Source organism: Stenella coeruleoalba (assembly GCF_951394435.1).
Source record: "Stenella coeruleoalba genome assembly, chromosome: 10".
NCBI classification, from domain to species: Eukaryota; Metazoa; Chordata; class Mammalia; order Artiodactyla; family Delphinidae; genus Stenella; species Stenella coeruleoalba.
The window spans coordinates 72,920,413-72,938,789 of record NC_137156.1 but is presented as its reverse complement, the minus strand read 5'-3'; the positions used below and the strand labels follow the sequence as shown (position 1 = coordinate 72,938,789).

General features: G+C 42.5%; 1 protein-coding gene and 1 pseudogene across 5 annotated transcripts in view; both read left to right on the top strand.

Annotated features, from left to right (window-relative positions):
* ARHGEF3 (Rho guanine nucleotide exchange factor 3) overlaps positions 1-18,377 on the top strand; it is a 311,235-nt gene that overhangs the window by 137,919 nt on the left and 154,939 nt on the right. The window lies entirely within an intron of this gene.
* On the top strand, positions 12,970-18,016 carry LOC307192738 (oxysterol-binding protein-related protein 9-like; annotated as a pseudogene). Its single transcript has one exon. The product of its transcript is annotated as an oxysterol-binding protein-related protein 9-like (transcript).

Sequence of the window (18,377 nt, the reverse complement as noted above, 5' to 3'; positions counted from 1 at the left end):
CTATTCGCTCACCTGATAAAGAATAATTTTTGATCATTTGAGATACGGAAATTGGCAACATTTTAAATGATTTACTACACTTCAGGGATAGTTAATGCAGCATTAATTAAAAATATTACAATAATAGCTGACGTTTATTAGATACTTTTCATGTTACTTGCATTAGCTCATGAAAGTCTTACAACACTGTAGGGGTTGGCTGTTATTATTATCTCCACTTGGTAGATACTGGTAGAACTGGGATGCAGAGAGGATAAATACTTTGCCTATGGTCTCCTAGCTGGTTAGTAGTGGATCAGGCTTCAAGCTCAGGCAGAATGGAGCCAGAAATGACATTCATAGCCATAGCACACATGATGATTTTAATGACAGGGCCCTTCTTATATCTCCTATCAAGTGCAGCATCTTCAGTAACACTTGCTTTCCAATCCTTTGACAAATTAGCTCATTTTGGTGAATGTTTGCCTCGGTCCAATTAGCGCCTATACAAGAGGCATCTAAGACAAGTCACTGCCTTCTCTGGACTCAGTTTCCCACCTGTCAAACAGAGATATCTCTAAACTCATTTTAGCTCTGATACGGGTCTAAGGTATGACTTTTTGAGAAAAAGTCAAAAATAGTTCTCATATCCCTGTTGCAAAGTCAAATGATTTAATAAGTGCTTTTACGTACAGATTTCCCGAGGATATGGACTGGAGCTCAAACTGTAATTGGCCGGCTGGCTGTTGACCTTTATTCTGCTCTTGAAAATATTATTGAATGAATTTTTATTTCTTGGGTCCGAGGGTCTCTAAAGAAAGGATCTGGGGGAGTTGAGTTTGGGTGTGGGAAAGGCAGTTGGTAGCTGGATGTGGAAGGAGAGAATGGGAAGGGAGAAACCCTTTAAAGTTCTCACAAATCCATCTTCTGAGATTTGATCAAGATAGCTCTGTATCTGTGGAGGAATGGCAGAGTGTAACAGTTAAGGGCATGGGTTTTAGAACCACATAGATGTAGATGTAGATTTGAGTGCCAGCTTTGCCTCTTACTAGCCATGCAGTCCCAGGCATGTTACCAAACCTCTCTGAATCTCCTTGTTAAATGGGGATAATAAATAGTGCCTACTGGGACTTCCCTGGTGGTCTAGTGGGTAAGACTCTGTGCTCCCAATGCAGGGGGCCTGGGTTCAATCCCTGGTTGGGGAACTAGATCCCACATGCATGCCGCAACTAAGGAGTCCGTATGCCGCAACTAAAGATCCCTCATGCCACAATGAAGATCCCGTGTGCCACAATGAAGACCTGGCACAGCCTAAATAAATATTAAAATAAAATAGTGCCTACCATATAGGGTTGTCATGAGGAATAAATGAAGTGATTCAAGACAGTGCCTAGCACAGATTCCGCACTCAGTGAACATGACCCACGTCCCAGGTCTTATTGCCATAGCTGTTGGTGGCTCCCAGAGAAATGAATCATTAGTGTGTAAGGGCTCAGCAACAATAGGGCTGTGAAACATCTTATATCCTGAGTTAAATATGCCCTGATTTGATTTTGTGGAGGGAAGAAAGCAGCATATTACACAGAAAAGTCAATACTTCATTTTAAAGTCCTGATTCCAGCCATATTTTTACAGCTTTCCCGGAATGCCAAGTGGGAGCCATTGAAGGGGAAGTTGATTCAAACCAGATCCTAAAAAAGGCTTGTCTTGATGGAGCACTCAGTGGTATGATTTGGAAAGTGCGAGGTCAGGGTGGTGACCCCGAGTGTCCACCGGGAGAGAAACAATGGGTGACTTTAGGACCTAAATATAGACTATGTAGATGTCACTTAGGGAAGCCACAGTGGGTAGGTCTCTTGGGAGGAGTTCAGAAAGCAGCCCCTGTGCGCCAACCCTTGCTCTGTCAGCCCTCTTTTTCTGAATAACTTTGTCCGTAGTCTAGCTTTTCTGCATCCCTTGAGCCCCTGCCTCTGTTTGGCAGCCTTGTTTATGTCCCCATCTCTTCCCTCCCAAATCTTCCTTGTGGCATTTACCACTTCTCTCCCTTGTCTCTAGCAGACCCCACTCACCCCCTGCCATAAGCCCCAGGTGTTCTTACCACAGTGTTCCTCATGGAGCAGGGATGAGAGCACTGGTCTGGGAGTCAGGAGTTTGGGGTTCTAGGTTTTGCATTAACCTTGGGCAATGCTGAACTTCCCTGGGTACCAGGTTCTCCAATAGAGACAGACATAGCTGCATCCTGGAGGTTGATACTCTGAGTTCACACCCTCACTGCCACTTGACCTTGGGCAAGTTCTTTACTTTTCCTTCTGGGCCTTAGTTACCTCACCTGTGAAATGGAGATGATATAATATCTGCTTCCAATACTATGAAAAGTTTATAAAATAATATCTGTGAAACTCTTAAAACAGTGCATTCTATGATAATGTTCAAAAATACTAGCTATGATTGTGATTGTGATTTGTAGGAAAATGAGACTTGAATAGGATCAGTGTTTCCTAAACTTCGGTCATGTTTCCCATATCCACATACCACTTTTACTGTTATTTTTCACTAAATGTTTTTCTTTAAATTGTCTAGTTGTTTTGTTTTGTTTTGACCTTAGGTTCATCCTAAGTAGTAAGAGCCCTAAAGTCACTAAACATCACAATATGTTTCCTAAAACACATTATAATAAATACACCTTGGTCTACTGCATATGGTCTGCAGTGATATTGTGTCACCACCAGGTCCACTTCCCACAGTGAGGACTGCAGAGCCAGTGGCTCTGAGCATCTGAGGCCCAAGTTGCTGCCTGCTGTGATTCTGACAGGGCTCCTCTCACCAGAATGAACGGTCAGCCCATCCTTTCACATCAGACACTGCCTGAGAACCAGCTTTGTGCCTAACTCTGTGCCAGGTGCCAAGATGGCCAAAATATGGGTCTTTGTAGCCCCTGCTGTCTTCTCTAAATGGGGCATTACCAACCTAGAGAAAACGGGGTAAGGGGAGCCACAAAATGACCCAACTGCTGAAATCCCACCATAAGAGAAGCCAGGGCCACTCTCTGCCTGGGTGTGGGTAAAAGAGTATATCTCAGTCAGCTTTCACTGAGTAACAACTACCCCAAACTCAGTAGCAAACAATAGCAAGCATTTATTCTTATGCTTACAGGTGTACAGGTTGGCTGCATGGTCTGCCCCATTCAGGTCCCTTAGCTACCCAAGTGTATATTCTTCTCCTGTGCAGGTCAGAAGATCCCAGGGGAGCAAGCAGCAATACGTAATGTCTCTTAAGGCCTAGGCTCAGAATTGGTACATTGTCCTGTCCACCCATGTTCCACTGGCCAGAGCAAGTCATAGTACCAAGCCATGGAGGTCAGGGAAGGGCATAAAAGTTTGCTGAAGAATAAATTAATATACCACAGAGATCATCACTATTTACTCACTCAACCTACATTTATTGAGTGACTACTATGTGGAGTACTCTGCCATGTTGGGGGAGATAAATATGGTACTAATAAGTGGTGAAGATGATGAAAACATGTAACCTAAGGGCTGGCACGTATTAGGTCCTAAATAAATATTCTATGAATGAATACCCGCTAGTACCTTTGAGATGCTAACTAGTGATGCGTGTTTCACATGGGTTATCTCATTCTCTCCTCCTAACTCTCCCCCTCAAATCCCGCCCCCCCTGCTTTGGGCAAGTACAGTCATCCCAGATCAAACAAGTGGGATACTGTCTTGGCCTGTTAAATGCTTGTAATCTTCTGATGTGAGCAAGGGGAGCACTGGTAAAGGCACAGCAGCAGGGAGAAGGCGAGTGTAAACAGATTATCCCTGATGTGAGGGGAAAGAGGCAGGCTTTGCACCAAAGAGGCTCCGGTTCAAATCCCTTGTGTGTTTATCCCCATGTACACCTTGTGCACTGTCTTGGGTGCTAACTCTTCAGGCACCCACCATGGACTAAGAATTTAGTGTGGTAATTAGCCTCTCATAGTTTCTTTACATCACTAGCCCCCTGCCTTCTTGAGGTCACATGCATCTTGGAATGTTCTCTTTAGAAAACTGCACATAGTTGTTAAAATGTCTGTGCAGACCCCTGGCCCCAGGTAAAGAACTCTGCTCTAATGATTCATTCCATCCCCACCCTCTTCTCTTCCCTTCCATCTCTTAAACACTTCATCCAGTGGAAGAAGCATTTTTCCATATTTGTATGCCAGTGTCAGGCTCAGGGTCTAACTCATATTGGTTGACCAATGAGTGTCTTTTTTTTTTTTTACATCTTTATTGGGGTATAATTGCTTTACAATGGTGTGTTAGTTTCTGCTTTATAACAAAGTGAATCAGTTATACATATACATATGTTCCCATATCTCTTCCCTCTTGCGTCTCCCTCCCTCCCACCCTCCCTATCCCACCCCTCCAGGTGGTCACAAAGCACCGAGCTGATCTCCCTGTGCTATGAGGCTGCTTCCCACTAGCTATCTACCGTATGTTTGGTAAAATAGTGTTTATATGTCCTGCCTCTCTCTGGCTTTGTCACAGCTCACCCTTCCCCCTCCCCATATCCTCAAGTCCGTTCTCTAGTAGGTCTGTGTCTTTATTCCTGTCTTATTCTTAGGTTCTTCATGACTTTTTTTTTTCTTAAATTCCATATATATGTGTTAGCATACGGTATTTGTCTTTCTCTTCCTGACTTACTTCACTCTGTATGACAGACTCTAGGTCTATCCACCTCATTACACATAGCTCAATTTCGTTTCTTTTTATGGCTGAGTAATATTCCATTGTATATATGTGCCACATCTTCTTTATCCATTCATCCGATGATCATCATCATCATTAGCTGTGTGCCTTTGAACAAGTGAAATAACCTCTCTGGGTCTCAGGTGTATCATCTATAAAATATATGAGCTTTCCTATCTCATCCAGTCAGAAAGTTCTGTGACTCTACGCACATGCAAATGAACTATCACCAACACCTTCATTCTCATTCTCTAGCTGCTTTAAAAGACACTCATCGTATAAAGAAGATGTGGCCAATGAGTGTGTTTTAAAGCAGCGAGAGAATGAGAATGAAGGTGTTGGTGATAGTTCATTTGCATGTGCATAGAGTCACAGAACTTTCTGACTGGATGAGATAGGAAAGCTCATATATTTTATAGATGATACACCTGAGACCCAGAGAGGTTATTTCACTTGTTCAAAGGCACACAGCTAATGATGATGATGACCATGATGATGATGGTAATGGTAATAAAATAATGTTTTCCTCCAAGCAGATGACTTATGCTCAGACACAATTAGGTCTCATTCCCTCAGTACCTGGATAGAAAATGTTCTGATCTATCAAGTTGACGGATCATGTTGCAAAACTGTTTTCTTTCTTTTTTTTTTTTCTTAACATGGAAGAACTGTATTTATTTTTGAGTGAGATGAAACGTGATAAAACAGCATGTTTATATCATTGTATGTAACATACACAATTTTGTAGTCTGAAAGAATATACACTGAAATGTTAAAACTGGTTTATTTAGTAGAATAAAAGGTAATTGAACATTAAAAAAAATTCTATCTAGATATAGTTTGAGTTTACTACAATAGATAGTATTCTTTAATCATGGTGGCAACTATCATGGACTGTTTATACCTAACTGCCATTCGTGTTTCTTTCCTACTAACAAAACCCTGTCTCACAGGCAAAAATACGTCAGTGCCAGGGCACAAACTGGTCCACCCATCCCTCTTTGCCAGTGCCCATCCAAGGGTGAAAACTGTTTTCTTGACCTTCATAGCCAAAGCTAAAGACACAGATGACAGAAACATATATGCCATGTCTCAACCATAGAACCATTGTCGCGTCAGCCCTTTAGGGCAGAGCCCTTGCCGCCCACCTCTTTCTCTGGGTCTCCCCTTTCCACTCTGTCCCTCAGTCTGTGTGTACAGACTGCTGAGAATGCAGGGGGTTTGGGGCTGGGACAGGACATTTGTCAGGCCAAGGGGCCAGGTCAAGCCAAGGGGCCAGGTCAAGCCAAGGGGTGGAAGGTGGGTTAGGGTCGGTGCAGGGGAGGAATTTGTTCCCGCAGAGTCCTGGAAATCTTATTTGGAGCCATTCTTCTATTATTAGTTTTGAAGGCACTTTGTTCTCTGGTACATTGTTTTAACAGCCACCAGGAAATCAGGCCCTGCTCGGGGTCAGCGATGCCACTGGTTCCTGCCTGTGGCCGCCCAGGTGGGAAGTGTACTGGTTTGTTTCAGGGCTGATTGTTCGTCATCAAGATCATTGCCGCCCTTTCTCCTTTTGTTGCCCACCCTGTCTGCATGGGGCAGGGAAGGGCTAGGAGGAAAAAGAGATTCCAATGAGTCTGTTTTTCTTTATAGCAATAGTAGCTACACTTATTTCTGTGTAAAAGGAAAAATGCTAAAATCCAGGTCTTAAGAGCGCACTGTGCCCTCTGGAGCAGCATTGTCCAGTAGAAACAGAATGTGAGACACATGTGTACATTTAAATTTCCTAATAGCCACATTAAAAGAGGTAAAAAGAAAAAAAAAAAAGAGGTAAAAAGAAACAGATGAAATTAATTTAATGATTTATTTAACCCAGTATATCGAAATGTTAGCATTTCAACATATAATCAACATAAAAAATTATTATGGAGACATTTTGCATTCTTTTTTTCATACTAAGTCTTTGAAATCCAGTGTGTATTATCTACTTAGAGCACATCTCACTTCAGATTAGCCGCATTTCATGTGCTCAGTACCCACGTGTGTGCTCATGGTAGCCATTGGACAGTGCAGTAGAGCAGCACCGTCCAGTAGAACTTTTTACAGTGATACTAATGTTTTGTATCTGCACTGTCTCACACAGAGGCCACTAGCCACAGATGACTAGTGAGCACTTCACATGAGGCTAGTGCAGCTGAGGAGCTGAGTTTTAAATGTTATTTAATTTTAATTAATTAAAATTTAAATTTAAACAGCCACATGTATCTAGTGGCCACCATACTGGATAGCATAGCTCTAGAGATTTGATCTTGTTAGAGAAATATCAATTTAAACTTAACCAAGGTATCATTTTTCATCTACCACATTGACGGAGATTGAAAAGTTGGATAACACCGCTTGGCAAGGGTAATAGGACCTCTCATGCATGGCAGTGGGAGTATAAATTAGAACAGTCTTTATGGAGGACAATTTGACAATGTTTATCAAACTTACAAATATACATTCCCTTGGACCCAGCAGTTTCACTCCTGGATATTAATGTCACAGAGTCTCTCACATGTGTAGATTGATTTCTATAGAAGGATATTTGCTGCAGCAAAAGGTTGGAAACCACATACGTATCCAGTTAGTGGGGGGGCTGAATAAATAAGCTATAGTACATTTTAAAAATATAATCTTCAACTATTGAAAAAATGAGGCCAATTTTAATTTGATGTCCAAGCTATAATGTTAAGCAAGTGTAGAGCAGTGCATATAGTATGATGCCATTTGGGTAAAAGAAATGACTAGCCTATTTACGTCTAGAGCAGCTCTGGAAAAATGTAGAAGGAACCAATCACAATGGTTGCCTCCTGGGAGAGGAAGGGATGGATGTGGGAAAGAAGTCTACTTACTGTTGTACAGCATACCCTTTTGGAATTTAATCCAATGCACTTCAATTACTTATTCAAAAAATAAGTATTTGAAACACAAAAAAGTAAACTCCAAGGGAAGGGTGAATCAGAGAAGGCTTCCTAGAGGAGGTGACCTTTGGACGGGGTTACAAGAGATACACAGGAGTCTTAGCAGGAGGAAAGCTGAGGCTCAGAGGCACAAACAAGCAGAACAGGACAGGCATGCGTGTGTACCCGGAGGTGGGTAGAGTACCAGTATATAAAGTAGAGCAGTAATGGAGTTTGGACAGACACGAGATTGGCTAAATGGGAAGGGTTTTTGTGCAGAATTCGGACTTAACTTTGTGAGCCATAGGCAGCCATTCACGCTTTGAGGGAAGTGGGAAATGACATGATTGTGTTTGTGTGAAAGACAACTTTTGGCAGAATGTAGGGTGATTTAAAACAGTGGTTCTAAAGTGTGATCCAAGGAGTTCCTGAGACCTAGAAAGTACTAACTACGTAACTACAGAACAGATTTTCTTCGTATGCATCAACCAAAATAACACACCACAACAGATTCATTACAGAAGCAGATATGTGAATCCAGCTGTCTTCTGTGCAGCCAGCCATTAAAGAGAGTTATAAAAGTATGAAGCAATGCTGCTTTTCTCCCTACGTTTTCTGTTTTGGAAAATATAGTTAATTTTCATTAAAATGTGATAATTAGATTAAGAAGTAATAATACACTCATTACTTTTTAAAAGAAAGAAAGTTTTTAATTCTTAATTTTATTTTCTAATACTGCAAATATTGATATAACCAACATAAACAAAAGCTCTTGGGGCCCTCAATAGTTTTTAAAAGTATAAAGGGATCCTGAGACCAAAAATTTTGAGAACCACTAGTCTAGAAGCAAGGAGGCCCTGTGTGCTTGTAATTCTGGTTGGATCAAAATAAACTATAGGGAAACAAATGCAGCTATCCAAACATGAGTCAGGTGGGAGGCATGAACTAGCAGTGTTGGAGCTGATGTGTGTTTTGCATATCCCAGCGCAATGTAATGGTCTGGGCAGGCATGTGTGAGAGGAGGAACCTGATTGATGGATGGGTTTTCACTGATGGAAATGTTGGTGCATGTCCTATACTCCATCTACGTACTACAAGATATTTCCGTTATGTCCAGTCTTTTGCTGTTACAAACATCCTGAGCATCCCTCAAGTACAGGCCTCTAAGTGCCCACCACCTGCAAGAATTACGCTAGACTATGTCCTTAAAAGTGGGTTGCTGGGCAGGAAAACATGCCTATCCTCAGCTTGACTGGAAGCTGTCAAGTTACTCTCCAGTCTGTAACTCTCCCTGTAGCCTTGGATGAGAATCCTCATTTCTCCAACCCTTAGTATTGTCAGGCTTTTAATTTTGCCAATCTGATGGATGGATGTGAAATGGCATCTTGTTATTTTAACCGCACACACACACACACACACACACACACACACACACACACACACACCTTCTTGATCCACTCATCCATTGATGGGCACTTAGGTTGTTTCTATATCTTGGCTGTTGTAAATAATCGGGCATTAGGCTTGAGTCCTCAAAAGATATTCAGGGAAGGTGCCTTTGTCCACTCATTCAACACACGTTGGTGGATCACCTTCTTTGTGTAGTGCTCTGGGCTGTGCTGGAATCTTGACACAGACATTGTGTTTCAAAACCATAATTTACAGCTATGATTATTGTCATCTGTGACTTCGAGGCAAAAACAGAATATCATATTTACTTCTAGAAAGTGTTTCCCAATCTCTGCCATTCTCATTCCCCCCGCCCCTTACCCAGCAATCTCCTTGGCTACGTGTTGTCATACACGCGTACAATGTTAGAAGGAAACTTTGGAGGTCACCTGGTCCAATGCCCTCGTCTTACACATAACGAAACTGAGATCCAGAGCAGGAATGTGAAATGCCTAAGATCATACAGTTAGTTCGGTGCCCTTAAAAAATAGGTAACCACTGGATAATTGTTCTCTATTTTGCTACTTATGCATCAGATCAGAGAGTAACAACACTTGTGATCTGGCAACTTCTGATGAAAATTTATAAAGCAGACCTATAAATTGTACACATTGTAAGTAAGCTAGAAAATATATACAAATGTAAGTTTTAAAAACTACTTAGGTTTAAACTTTCTTTTCTTCACAGAAGCATTTCGTATTTGTGGTCAAGGTGTCTAGACATTTTCAACATAGAGCGTTATTTAATTCCTCATTTGAGTGATTTTCATCATCAAAATATTTTTTATAGTATACTCTAAAGTGGGCATCACTTGGTCCTAATGATATGTAGCATAAGTTTGAGAGGCAGACAGTGACAACAGTGAAACCTCCCACACAGCTGACCAGGAAACAGATCCAACAGGCCTCACTTCCCGATCACTCTCCAAAGCTTAGCCTCCACCCCTCCCCTCCCAAAAAGGGGAAGGAAGAAGGTTCAGAAAAGATAATGTGCCCATCCTTTAACAAAGCTTGGCTAACCCTTTGGGTCCCCCAAGTGCTCCTGTTTCCTGTGGCTAAAGTTAGACCTGTTAGATACAAATTTCATTTTTAATCCATGACTGGGCAGATGGAGGGCTACAGATCTTCTCCAGAAAGGACGGGCATGTGTTGGGGGGGTGGGGTTGTGTAGGAGTCTCTTTTCACTCATTCCAGGGAAGAGGGCAACAGAGTGTCACTTTTTCTGTACTTGTCAGGAGCAGCAAGATCGTGGGCCAGTTACTTTGTGTGACAGTTATGAGAGGGAGTTTCCACAAAGAGAGTGTTTCCTAAACCTCACTCATTTATGAATCATCTTTTACCATAGCCCTTAACATTGTAAAACACTTAATAGTTTTCTACAGACCGACAGTTTTTCCCTTATAGTTATCTTTAATGGAAAGGTTGTATTATTATAATGTAAAACCAGTATGCTGGCCCAAATTTGAATACAGGTATTAAGATAAATAGATACCCACAAAACAGAGTAACTAAATTCTAGCTAGATGCTGTTGCCCGAGTCTCTTTGCACCCTGGAGAGAGGGAAAGATTGAGGTTGGTAAGCACTGGGTGGGTGTTAAAGGTGAGGTAGCCCCAGTCTGATGGACTGAGAATGAACAGTGAATTAAAAACATGATAACTTTTCTACGTGATCTGCTGCTGGGTAAAGCCTGTCAGAGCAGACTCTCCCAATGCCCCACTCATATTGCCTAGGCTCACTCCAGAAATCACCTCCAGAGTCCCCTAGACCCATTTATGACTTCCTGTGTCCTTCAACTTGCAGGGGTTTCCAGCCAAGGGGGTTAACGTCCCGAGCGGCCCCTCCCCATCAGTGAGAGGCAGGAGTTGGTGGATTAAATACTTCCACCTCCCCACCCCTTAGTGGAAAATTATGAGGTGTGTCTTACACAGTCTCTCGGCGGGGGGGGGCCCAGTGGGTTTTACTCCGGCTGCCCACAGCTGTAACCTGGTGGCTTTACAACTTTTTGTGGCCTCCCTCCTTTTGCCACCTCACTTTCCCACTCCCCACCAGTTCTTCCTGGGAATCACCTCCCACGTGAACAGCTTATACCTAAATCTTTACCCAGGATCTGCTTCGGGGGGAGCCCAAACCAAGGCAGCTGGTAAGCATACTGCCTAGAATGATCTTACAAGCCACAAGGTACCAGACTGATCCTTTGGGAAACAGTACCCCAAGGTATATATCCAAATGGTGTAAAGCAGCATCACTTTTCTTTCTTTAAAGTTCAAAAATATATTGAAATTCTTGGTGTTCAGCTCTCTCTGCCATTTTCCCTAACATATTGGTGATACTCTGTTCTGATGAGTAACATCGTTTTCCATTTTTGCTGTTCCTCTTTCAATATGGTATTACCATTTGCTAAAAAACTTAGTGTTTCCAAACTTGCCTGTAAATTTAATTTACTGTGTGGCATTTGTCCATTGTTTGTCAATCTGAGATATCCAGTGAGTAGAGCAGCACTGTCAGTCTGTGGCTGCTGAAAGTAAATGTTTGTTGATGCGTAAGTGATGAGCCCAGGCTAAGACGCAGCAGGCAAGTGTTGCCAAACTCAGAGAGCCACTTTCTGGCAAACCTTTTACAATATCCTGAGGTGAACCAGGCCTTTAAAATTAGGGAGATTAAAAAAGTACTTCTGCAAGATGAAGTTTCTGTTTTGGCCTGAGTCTTATTGGCAGGTTGAAGGCAGGACTGAAGTTCTAATGGGGAAAGTACTTCTTATCTTCAGGGTTGGGCCCGTGCCAAGGAGGTCCTGTCCTGTGAAACCTATCAACAGATTGTTCAGAGAGTGGTGAAGTCTAGGGTGAGATATATCCCACAAGAAGTCAGAAGCATCTTTAATTGGCATGGGATCAAGAAGTCCAAGAGGAAGGCAGGAAGAGGGCCACCTTCATGGACAGAGCTCTGCACTCAGCAGGGCTCCACTATGTGGGCACATAACGTCCAATAAATATTTGTTTAATATTTGAACAAATCAATGCTTGGTAGTCAAACTTGCTTTGGGTTTTTAGGGATGGTGGCCTCAGAATGAGTATTCACCACAGAAGAGCCCCTATACATTCTTTCCTTCCCAAGACCAACTACGTAATTTGCAGGGGCCAGTGAAAAATGAAAATTCAGGTCCCTTGTTAAAAAAGTTAAGAGTTTCAAGATGGTGACCGCAAAGCTTTATACTCTATGTGCCCACATAACAGAATGCGCTAGAAGTACCACAGTAAGTGAACTTGATCTGGTTTCCGCATTCTTTGAACTTAGCTTGAGGGAGGAGACAGACGTTAACCAAGTTATCACACAAGTAAAGGGTAACATTTTTTTTTTTTTTTTTTTTTTTACGGTACGCGGGCCTCTCACTGTTGCGGCCTCTCCCGTTGCGGAGCACAGGCTCCGGACGCGCAGACTCAGCGGCCATGGCTCACGGGCCCAGCCGCTCCACGGCATGTGGGATCTTCCTGGACCGGGGCACAAACCCGCGTCCCCTGCATCGGCAGGCGGACTCTCAACCACTGCGCCACCAGGGCAGCCCCAAGGGTAACATTTTAATAGGGTTAGTACAACAAAGAGGAGGCACATGAGGCTGAGAGGCCATAACTGGGAGATTTAATGTGGTTTGGAGCTATCTTGGATGTCAAGCTGATATCTGAAGGATGAGGAGGAGTTGGCTGAGAGAAAAGGGGGAGGAAAGAGGGTTCCAGGCAGAGGAAACATGGGGAAAGAGGAATTGGGATTATGGGAGGTTGGAGCGCAGAGCAAAGGGAATGAAGTTAGAGACGAGAAGTAGACCAGGCATCAGCCTCGTGATCCAGCAGAGGAGGGAGAAGAGGGGGTGCCCAGAATCAGCCCTCGGCTCCCTTCCCTGGAGGCACAGAGGGTGGGGGCCTTGGCTTGATGGCTACTTGCGGAGGTTTGGATTCAGGATTTGTTCCTAGTGTCCAAGACTTTGATAAGAAACTTACAGAGGCTGATGCTTACCTACAGATCTTGATAGAACAGTTAAAGCTTTTTGATGACAAACTTCAAAACTGCAAAGACGATGAACAGAGAAAGAAAATTGAAACTCTCAAAGAGACAGCAAATAGCATGGTAGAATCAATTAAACACTGCATTGTGTTGCTGCAGATCACTAAAAGTACTATTAATCCTATGGATGCAATATATCAGCCTAGTCCCTTGGAACCTGTGATCAACACAATGCCCTCCCAGACTGTCTTACCTCCAGAACCCACTCAGTTGTGTAAGTCAGAGCAGCGTCCATCTTCTCTACCAGTTGGACCTGTATTAGCTACTATCTTGGGACATCATCAGACTCCAACACCAAACAGTACAGGCAGCGAGCACTCACCACCTAGTAGCAGTCTCACTTCTCCAAGCCATGCCAGCTTGTCTCCAAACACAGTCCCAGAGTTCTCTTATTCTAGCAGTGAAGATGAATTCTATAATGCGGATGAATTCCATCAGAGTGGCTCATCCCCAAAGCACTTAATAGATTCCTCTGGTTCTGCCTCAGTCTTGACACACAGCAGCTCAGGAAATAGTCTAAAGCGCCCAGATACCACGGAATCAGTTAATTCTTCCATGTCCAATGGAACAAGTGATGCTGACCTTTTCTATTCACATGATGATAGAGATGATGAAGGGGAGGCAGGGTTGGTGGAAGAGCACAAGAGTGTTATCATGCTTCTGTTGTCACAGGTTAGGCTTGGAATGGATCTTACTAAAGTAGTTCTTCCAACATTTACTCTTGAAAGAAGATCTCTTTTAGAAATGTATGCAGACATTTTTGCACATCCGGACCTGTTTGTGAGTATTAGTGATCAGAAGGATGCCAGAGACTGAATGGTTCAGGTTGTAAAATGGTACCTCTCAGCCTTTCACACAGGAAGGAAAGGATCGGTTGCCAAAAAGCCGTACAACCCCATTTTGGGTGAGATCCTTCAGTATCACTGGACATTACCAATGATACTGAAGAGAATGTGGAGCTAGTTTCAGAAGGACCAATTCCCTGGGTTTCCAAGAATAGCATAACCATGATCCACCAGTTTCAGCCTTTTATGCTGAGTGTTTTACCAAGAAGATACAATTCAGTGCTCATATCTGGACCAAATCACAATTCCTTGGGATGTCAATTGGGGTGCACAACATAGGACAGGGCTGTGTCTCGTGTCTAGACCCTGATGAACATTACATTCTCACATTCCCCAATGGTTATGGAAGGTCTATCCTTACAGTGCCCTAGGTGGAACTAGGTGGAGAACGCAATATTAATTGTTCCAAAACTGGCTAAAGTGCCAATATCGTCTTCCACACTAAACCTTTCTATGGGGGCAAGAAGCACAGAATTACTGCTGAGATTTTTTTTTTTTTTTTTTTTTGGTTTTTTTTTTTTTTGCGGTACGAGGGCCTCTCACCGTTGTGGCCTCTCCCGTTGCGGAGCACAGGCTCCGGACGCGCAGGCTCAGCGGCCATGGCTCACGGGCCCAGCCGCTCCGCGGCATGTGGGATCTTCCCAGACCAGGGCACGAACCCATGTCCCCTGCATCGGCAGGCGGACTCTCAACCACTGCGCCACCAGGGAAGCCCACTGCTGAGATTTTTTTCTCCAAATGACAAGAAGTCTTTCTGCTCAATTGAAGGGGAATGGAATGGTGTACTGTATGCAAAATACTCAACAGGGGAAAATGTAGTTTTTATAGATACCAAGAAGTTGCCTATAATCAAGAAGAAAGTGAGGAAGTTGGAAGATCAGAATGAGTACGAAACCCACTGCCTTTGGAAGGATGTCACTTTCAACTTAAAAATCAGAGACATTGATGCAGCAACTGAAGCCAAGCATAGACTTGAAGAAAGACAAAGAGCAGAAGCCCAAGAAAGGAAGGGAAAGGAAATTCAATGGGAGACAAGGTTACCTCATGAAGATGGAGAATGCAGGGTTTATGATGAACCATTACTGAAACGTCTTGGTGCTGCCAAGCATTAGGTTGGGAAATGCAAAGTTTGCTCCTGGTGACCAGGGCAGGAGGCATAATGAAGTAACAGTCTTCCTTTGGGAGAACCTGTTCACTCCCTTCTTATTGCAGTGGTTCCTGTCTCCTGGACTTTCTGATGCAGATGAACAATTGAAGCGAGAAAAGCTTCCCTTTTTCCTGTTCTGTGGCAGTTACAATGTTGACTTGGATCTTGAGAAAAACTTCAGGTTTTGAAAACAAGATGTCTGCTCCTTTTCCAAATCCCATGTTATAAATCTTAGTCTCAAATTCTGCACTCTAGTATTGCTGTTGAAATATACAACATATGTTTCCTAGTTCATATAATCTTGGGTTCTCTCTCTATATATATATTCACATATATACATGTATATAATATAGGTGATGCCAGAGTTTTCATAAATACTCCATCTACTGTAAATATTGGTTCCTCTGAGTTGTTTTAGAAAATTTAGCGCAGCGTATTAAAATCACGTGTTAGGAAATTTCGTGGTCTCACCTACAATAACTTTTATTTTGGAATTGAACTGTATTAAATTGTATCTAACTCTGGACTACAGTTTATACTCAGTGCTTCTTAAGGCTTCATAAAGTAATTTTTCCAACCTTTAAAAAAAAAAAGTAGACCAGACCTGACTTTGCATAGGGTCTTACAGACACTAACAAGTCTTGAGAAATTCAGGACCGTGTTCATGACTAACAATAACACAAAGATGAGTAAAATTATTCACCCTTAATTTCTCTTCAAATAAACTGAGAAAGAAAATTGCCTCAGTACAGTTCTCATGAACATGAAAGAAAATTGCCTCAATACAGTTCTCATGAACTTGAAAGAAAATTGCCTCAATACAGTTCTCATGAACTTGAAAGAAAATTGCCTCAGTACAGTTCTCTTATTAATAGGAGATGATGTTCTTCCACATAATCATGTTCATGGACGCTGGCCAATCAGAACAGGCACCAGATATGGAACCAGCACACATCCATGGGCATTGGCCAATCAGAACAGGCATTAGGGACTGTGTGTGGAAGGAGAGAACTTGAACCTTTAATGATGAGGGGCCTTTAGGAGCTCTAACTCCCCATCTATCCCCATCTTTGCTTGGTTGGCTCCATCCCATCACTTAGGTGTCATCTCAAATGTTCCTCCTCTGAGAAGCTTCCCTGACCTTTCTCTCCGGTAGTTTTACCCCTCCCCACCTTTCATAGGCTTTCATATTACCCTGGTCTACTTTCTTCATAACACTTAGTACACCCTAAAACCAGCTTTTTTATTTGCTTATTGTTTTATCGTCTCTGTCCCCTCTGAGGGCAGGAAACATATCTCTTTTGTTAACCAATGTATCTACAGCAGCTTGCACAGTGCCTGGCACCTAATAAGTACTCAATAAAATATTTGTTGAATGAATGAAACTACAGAGTGAAATTCATTCATCTGAGTCTCTTGTTGTTCCTGGATTATTTATTTATTTATTTATTTATTCATGCATGCATGCATGCTGCTCCGGGTCTCAGTTGTGGCATGTGGGATCTTTAGCTGCGGCATGAGAACTCTTAGTTGCAGCATGCATGTGGGATCTAGTCCTCTGACCAGGGATCTAACCCAGGCCCCCTGCGTTGGGAGCGTGAAGTCTTAGCCACTGGACCACCAGGGAAGTCCCTGGATTTCTATTGCCAAGAAATGAGAAATACTGTGGGTCCCAGAGTCAAAAATGGAATTTTATGGATGGCACATCTTGGTGTTTTAGTCTTTCTGAAAAGAAATTCTACAGTTTTATATTCACTATTTTGGATTCATTTGTTCATGTGTGTCAGTCAACAAACATTTGTTGAGCTTGTCCTGTGTGCTGGATTAGTCCTTAGAAGTGCCCAGGAAAGATCTGGACATGAAAGAATTCTACTCTTAGTAAAACACTGATTTCCTGGGAAATGGATTAAATGCTGGATGAATATGCTTTGATTCTGCAAAATCCAGATCTCAGTTTCAGACCTCAGGATAAAAGTGATTGGGATGGGCTTTGAAGCAAAAATTCAGGATTAGAAAATTTAGCACAAAGTCCTTTCCCCCTCCCTGCAGCCCACTTGTGGCTTATCACAACTTTTGCTTTTTTACTCAAAACTTGACAGGACATGATAGTGCTGCTGAAGGAAGGATTCCCTGAATACCTGCATGTCCCTGGGGTTTGGCGGCCCTTTACCTCTCTCCTATAATTTGGGGTTGTGATGAGGCCCTCCTCCACTTTCAGAGACAGCTGCAGAAGGAAAATGTCCCTCTAATCACAGTTGACATCTTTCCAGACACCACATCAGAAACGGTAACTGGCTTTCACGTTATTGTTCTGACAGCTTCTTTGCAGACTATTGCCAGGAGCATTTTCTCAAGTTAGTCAAGACTAGTCTGAAAACTGGTGGCCTCCTTTGTGCAAATGAACTCTAGTTGGACAAGGAGAGAGGTCCAGTCCTTCCAGAGGCCACATTCTGAGGAACTACATTAAGACACATTGTTGGCATATTCAAGTACATTGTTTTGAGGGGAGGGGTATTACCTATTACACAGTTATTTTCCTTTTAGCTGTTTCTTTCTACTGAGAGAAACTTCTTTAAAAATAAAGAGCCTCTTGTGAGAATTTCCAGTTTTGTTTGGAAGAGAGCTATTTTGATCAAACAAGCCTTAAATTATATTCTTCTCAGGCCTAAGGAATTGTGTCCCAGCTAATACCCAACCAAGTTCTGCTGAAGTGCCTGGGCAGTCTCACTGCCTTGTAGGATCCCGGAGCCTGCAGGCACCAAGGGTTAGCAGATCCTGCAGAGCTGAGCCCTGAGGGCCTAAGGCCCCCTGGAGTTGGGCAACCGGTGGATATCAGATGCCCTGAAGAGGAATGAGTGTCTATGGGCTTGTCTTTTTCTTGAGGAGTGGTGAGAGTGTGCAGGTTATTTGTGAACTTATTTTACTGTTGGCAACTTAGTATTATTTCAAACTTATAGAAAAGTTGCAAGTCTAAGATAAGATACTTCTGAATACTCTTTAACCACCTTCACTGATTGTTTACATTTGCTTTCTCTGTGTCTCTGTGTATCAGCCTCTCAGTAGATAGATAGATAGATAGATAGATAGATATGGATAGTTAAAGATAGATAGAGATATAGAATATATGTATTTAACATATAAATGTAAATTATTTTTCTTCCTATTTGAGAATGAATTGCAGACATTACACCCCTTTAGCCCCAAATACTTCAGTGTAAGAACAAGAGCATCCTCACACAGTATGATTATC